The following is a 6,506-nucleotide window of genomic DNA, read 5'->3' on the forward strand; positions in this document are numbered from 1 at the left end:
TCAGCAGGTAGTCAGGAAATCTCAAGCTGGAGAAGACTTGGGGCTGAAGTACTAGATTTGAGTCATTTGCCTGGAGGTGCCCAGTGAAGCAAAAGGAGTACTTGAGACATTGAGGGAGAAGACAGAAAGAAGACGCTGGCCACATACCTAGGACTGCTGCCTCTTTAAAACTATAGAAAGGGTAGGAGGCAGAGGAAGGGCAGTCAGAGGCAGGGGAAGAAAGTGTACCATCTCTCAAACCAAGGACGGGGAGAGGGGTTTCTATTTGGCCAGGTGCCATGGTGGTTAGGAGAAATCAAAGAAGATGGATCTTAGCAGGAGTCAAATCAAATTATTGATGTATTTCAAAGAATTATTTTCGAGGACTCAAAGCCAGAGGCTTATAGAGAGTGGTCAGGAAACATGATCCTTACCCTCAGAGATGTCCCAACCACCAGAAAGGTAGACAAGATAACCCCATTAAGTAATTATCTGAGAGCATGCACTTGTTGACAACTGCATGCTTATATATATATATGATTCATATTAGTTTTAGGGTGGGTAACCCATCAACATTTTATGTAGATAATGCATATGGTTCTAGGATTTGCAAAGCTCTAAGTGAAAGTCAAATTTGAGACAAGATATATTCCTTTTTGGTCTTTTTGCAAAGGCTCATTAGTATTTTCTTTGTCACATTTTTTTCTGACCTGTACGCAATTTTGCTATGGATCTTATTTTTTTAATTGCGGGTCACTTAGTGTAAGAGACCTTTTTTTTTTTAGCTCATCTTTGCTGCTTATCAAGTGTTAATCCAGCTATGACTCCATTGTCATAGAGTACTAATGGCTCTATGAAACAATCAGCCTTGTGCAAATGACCATCAGGTGGCCAAGAACTGTGGCCTCCTTGGGCCAAATGTCACTTAGTGATGCCAAGTCAAAATAATGCTTCAAGCTGCCTTTGCAGTTGGAAACGTCACTCATGTGTTTCATTATATCAGAATCATAGTCAATAGATTTTATTTACTCTAATATTTGACAGTGTTCTGGTCAGTGGCTTCTAAAGATTAAATATACCCAAATACATCTTAAAAAAATAACCCTGAAAATGTCACTGAAAATATGAAAGAAGCATGAATATTAAAGTGTTCACAATTCTACTTTTTTCTGTGAAGACAGAAAAGTGTTTATTATTGTCTACTCCATCCCCTTGCAGTGGTGAGGACTCTAGACTGGCTCACTTATGCTTGAGGGGCTCTGTGTGTGTGTGTGTGTGTGTGTGTGTGTGTGTGTGTGTGTGTGTGTGTGTGCGCGCGCGTGCGCGCACATGCACATGTGTGTGCGTGCTAATATTGACAGTGTGCAGAATGAATTGGACATAGACTCTGGAGGATAAGACACCAGGTAGGCAGCAAGTCTAGTGGTTCAGAAATGAAGATGTAAAGGTTTATACCAAATGAGAATAAAATGAGAAGATTATAGATAAAACATTGTAATGAAAATTAGAGAGTTCTGGCATACTGCTTTCTAAATTACACTACTTTGAGCCTGAGAAGGATTGGTCTGTTAAATAGGAATAATTATAGTGCCTACCATATAAAATTGCTGTGAAGAATAAATAAGCAAATGAATGTAAAGCAAGCACCCAGTGTTTAATGGGTACTCAATAAATGATGGTGGTTGGGTTCCTCACACACGATCTCTCCTCCAAAGCATTTGTTGGGGAGTAATGTACTCCTCTCCTTTGGAAGGAATTTTGAGGGGATAGAAGTTGATAAACCTGATGGCATCTTTCTAGAAAGGGTGGGAAAATGTAGGAGAAGGAGTGGTCTCTACCATCCTCCAGAGACTGAGTTACCACAGTGATCTGTGAGTTGCCCAGTAGCTATGAGGGTAGATGGAGTAGTGTATGTTCTTCCAGTCTGAGATATTTCCTGCTTGAGTTCAGTTTCCAGCTCTAGGCTTCATTCCCTGTCCCAGTGTCCTGCCTTCCCTGTTTCTTTTGAACCCAGATGGGATTCCTTCTCTCTGCTCAAATGTCAGATATGAAGAGTTACATTACTTAGGGACTTCTCTGCAACCCAGCACCAACTCCCCAGTCTGGGTGAGGATGAAATCATCTCAGGTAGGACTCAAGTAGCATCTTAGGATGATGCCTAATGCTGGCATTAGCGTTATTGCAACTATATCAAATTAAAGCATGAAGAGAGGTATTTGCTTTGACCATGTAAAAGTAATGCTGGTTTCAGGCGCTTGCATTTTCTTATCATTTAAGTCTAATTACTTTGTAACATCATGAGTATGGCTATCATTAACTGACTCTGAGAGTCAAAGGAACATGAACTGTGATCATCTGTTTATGTGTATTTATTATGCTTTAATTATAGTAACCTCGTAATACACATAATAAAAATAGGTAGTGATATTGTATGTCACTCAAAAAAGCTAATATTGGGCTTTGCCATATTATGGAGATAATATAATCCTTCCCTGAAAGTTTCTTTATATATATATGTTTATTTATTTATTATTTATTTATTTTTGGCTGCATTGGGTCTTTTTTGCTGCGCATGGACTTTCTCTAGTTGGGGTGAGTGGGGGCTACTCTTTGTTGCGGTGCGCTGGCTTTTCATTGCAGTGGCTTCTCTTGTTGCGGAGCATGGGCTCTAGGCATGCGGGCTTCAGTAGTTGCAGCACATGGGCTCAGTAGTTGCGGTGCACGGGCTCTAGGGCACACGGGCTTCAGTAGTTGTGGTGCATGGGTTCAGTAGTTGTGGCTAGAGGGCTCTAGGGCACAGGCTCGGTAGTTGTGGCGCACGGGCTTAGCTGCTCCACGGCATGTGGGATCTTCCTGGACCAGGGATCGAACCCATGTTCCCTGCATTGGCAGGCGGATTCTTAACCACTGTGCCACCAGGGAAGTCCCTAATCCTTTTTATATATTGTTGGATTTGATTTGCTAATATTTAGATGAGTTTTTTTGCATCTATGTTTACCAGAGATATTGGTCTGTAATTTTCTTTTTTTTGTAGTGTCTTTGTCTGGTTTTGGTATCAGGGTAATGGTAGCCTCATAGAATGAATCTGAGCATATTCCGTCCTCTTCAATTTTTTTGGTATAGTTTGAAAAAGATAGATATTAGCTCTTATTTATGTGTTTGGTAGAATTTCCCTGTGATGCTATCTGGTCCTGGACTTTTGTTTGCTGGGAGGTTTTTGATTACTAACTCAGTTTCACTACTAGTGATTGTTCTGTTCAGATTGCCTATTTCTTCCTGATTCAGTCTTGGAAGATTGTATGTTTCTAGAAATTTATCCATTTCTTCTAGGTTGTCTAGCTTGTTGGTATATAACTGATGGTAGCATTCTCTTATGATTTTTTTTTTAATCTCTGTGATGTTAGTTATAATTTCTCCTCTTTCTTATTTTGGTCCTCTCTCTTTTGAGACTACATATTTTTAATATTTCTCTGAGGTGGTGTTTCTTGCCCTTTTCTATGTGTGTTATTGACTCATTCAGTTAAGGATCTGATGAATCCTAACCACGTTTTCCCCAGAAAAATGCACACAATTGTAAATTTTACATATAGTTCAGGGAGTTCCCAGAACCTCTGGTTCCCTTAAAATCTAGGTTAAGAACTTCAGTTCTGGAAGATTTATTTTTGTTGTCGTTTGTTTGTTTTTGCTTTTTTCATATGCTCGTGGACACTATTCTTTTGTACAACTGAATAATAATGACAAATGATTATTCAGTGCCATTGTGATCCAGGCACTGTTATAATGATAAGCAACTAAGATGGCTTAAAGCTTGGGGGGGGGGCGGGGGGAGGAGGCATTTTCCTTCAACTTCCTAGCTGTTTCTTGTGGCCCAGCAAAATAAAGTGAAGGTGTGGTAGTTAGGACTGTAAAGTGCTCAGCATGTGGGCATGCAAAGAATATTTGAAACTCAGAGTGCCTGTTATTTTTCAGAGACAAAAGCAATATAAAGGTGCAAAGGGAAAAACTAGTTGAATTTGTTTGGAATTGTTTTATAGCATTGAAACAGTTCAAACTTGCTTTCTTTGGTGGTGATGCAACTGAGTTCCTAAAAGGAACTTGACAATACATGGAAAATACCTCAGGAAGGGTGGTATGAACTCTTGAGTCATCAATCTACTCCTGAATCAGCAGTCTAAGGCTATGAGAAAAATGAAATTTATAGTGTAATAAACACAACTGACAACTAGTTCTTAAACTCTTTACTCAGCACTGTATTTGAAACCCAGTTTCAACTTTCCTTGCCCATTTGACCTGAAATGCACCATTTACTTCTCCCTGTTGTTGGAGTGAAACCCCTCCTTAGAGAAGCCATGCATTTGCAATATCATCTCAGGCTCCTATTCACAAATACTGCACAGAAGTTTATCTAAATAAATCTCTGCCATTTCTTTCTCATATTTGGATGAGATTTTTCTTTTCTTCTACAAATATTTATGAAGGACTCACCAGGTAGTAGATGCTATTCATGACAATCATTTTAAAGAACAGAAGATCCTTTGATGGCTATCTAATGCCTCCAAATTAAGTACACCTATTAACTCCTCATTTTTTCATGCCCCTGTTTTCCAGATGAGTTGAAAACTGGCAGTTCAAAAGGACACTGAAGCTTTAGACACAAGCATGGCTGGGAAGAGAAACAAGGCTGAGAGAACACAGAGGTATTGCTAATGTTACTTATAAAACTTTGGAATTTAAAGCAAAAGGATCTAAGTGATGAGCTTTCCTTTAAGGGGGTGATAAAGAAATGAAAAATAAAAATAAATTGTTTTATAATAATAGTTTTAATAAAATAACCACTAACGAAGTTGGTAGAGGTTTTAAATACATTTTTATTTAAAATAACTAAATGCCAGCTCAGGAGGACAGTGTATTCACAGCACACATTCCCAGGATTGATAAGGTTCCCTCAGCCAGTTTCCTGCAGCTGAAGAGCTCAAGCAGATGACGACAGCAGGAGTGTTAATCATTTCCCGACCAGGCAATCTTAGTCACAAGTTCACTAAAAGTGAAATCAGCCCCTTGGGTTTAAAAGCAGCTAAAACACTTTTTACTCAGTTCACTTTGCAGTTTCTCCCTTTCGGGTTAAGCACATGGAAATTCGTTTGGCAATTCTTTTTACATCACAGTTTCCATTAGTTGCTCCCACAAATTGGGGTTTATCTGATTGTGTGGTAGATGGAAACCTCAGAATAAAATTCAATGGCTGAAGGCTGAGTGAAGTTTACCCTGGCTGTGGGTAAGTGACTGGACCTCTTTGGGTTTATTTTCTCTTATGCTAGATTTTATACACCATAAAATGCAAAAGGCATAATCTTTCATTTCTAGTTAACCATTTAGATGTGTTTGAAGGTTGTTTTTAAGTGATCACAGGCCAAAACCAAGAATTTAAAACATACTTTAGGCATACATGCCAAACAAAATCGTTTCATTTTCCTCCTAAAAAAATCATTTCTATTAATTATACAGTTTATTTAGTTAATTGAACTGTTATTGAAATGTCTTTCTGCATTAATGGGAATGTTGGACTGTTCAGTAAATAGACTGGAAACAATTTTTTGTGAACAAAAAGACATAAATAATTTTGATTATTGGAAATAGCCAAGGTGGAACTGGATGGAACATCTGGCGGCAGACTTCAAAGGTCAAATAATTCTAATAGAAGTATATTAGCTGTATGTTTTTATTTAGCAAGATGTTTTTTTTCTTGTTTCTTGAAATCTATTTGAAGTAGTCATAACAATTTTATAAATTAAACCTATAATGATATTTCAATTATTGTCTTTCTGGAAAAGGAAAATGATATTTGGGTATAACAGAAGTGCTTTCATTAGAAGAGTACTGGGCAAGACTCTGTTCTTGCCCATTTCAATTGTGGTGACCTTTTATTTCAAGAAAAATACAGAATTTCTCTTTTTTGAGGCCTAGAATAGTCCTGGGCACATAGAAGACTCTGTGGAATTAGCTATTGATTATTTATTTTTAAGCCTGCACTTACATTAATGGATTTTAGAAGATATCTTCTAGTCACTTGTGTAAAACTTTATTCAGTACTCAGTGTGTCAATGATGAGTTAAAAAGGAAATAGAAAAGGGTCTTTATCTGAAAGGAATTTAATTCACCTCTTCCCCACTATGAACCAAACCTTTCCATTTTGGAGAACTGTAATTAATACTTTTCTTCTGTTTGAAAAATTATAGAAAATGCCACCTGTTTTTTACAACAACATTGCTCATCATTGTGAAAACCTGGAAAGAACTAAATGTTAATGAACAGAACAGTGGTTAAAGACAGTGGCATACTACATAACCTGTAAAAAAGAATGAGGTGAATCTATATTTATTAACATGAAGGCAGTCCAAATAATATTTCTAAGTTATTTTTTTTTAAAAAGCAAGTTTCAAAAAAAAAAATAGTTAGTAGGTATAGTGTACAGTATTCTCATTTTTTGGTAAAAACAAATAAACCAGTATCTACATTTACAATGTCTG

The sequence above is a fragment of the Lipotes vexillifer genome, unplaced genomic scaffold (genome assembly GCF_000442215.2).
Source record: "Lipotes vexillifer unplaced genomic scaffold, Lipotes_vexillifer_v1.1 scaffold204, whole genome shotgun sequence".
Classification (NCBI taxonomy): Eukaryota; Metazoa; Chordata; class Mammalia; order Artiodactyla; family Lipotidae; genus Lipotes; species Lipotes vexillifer.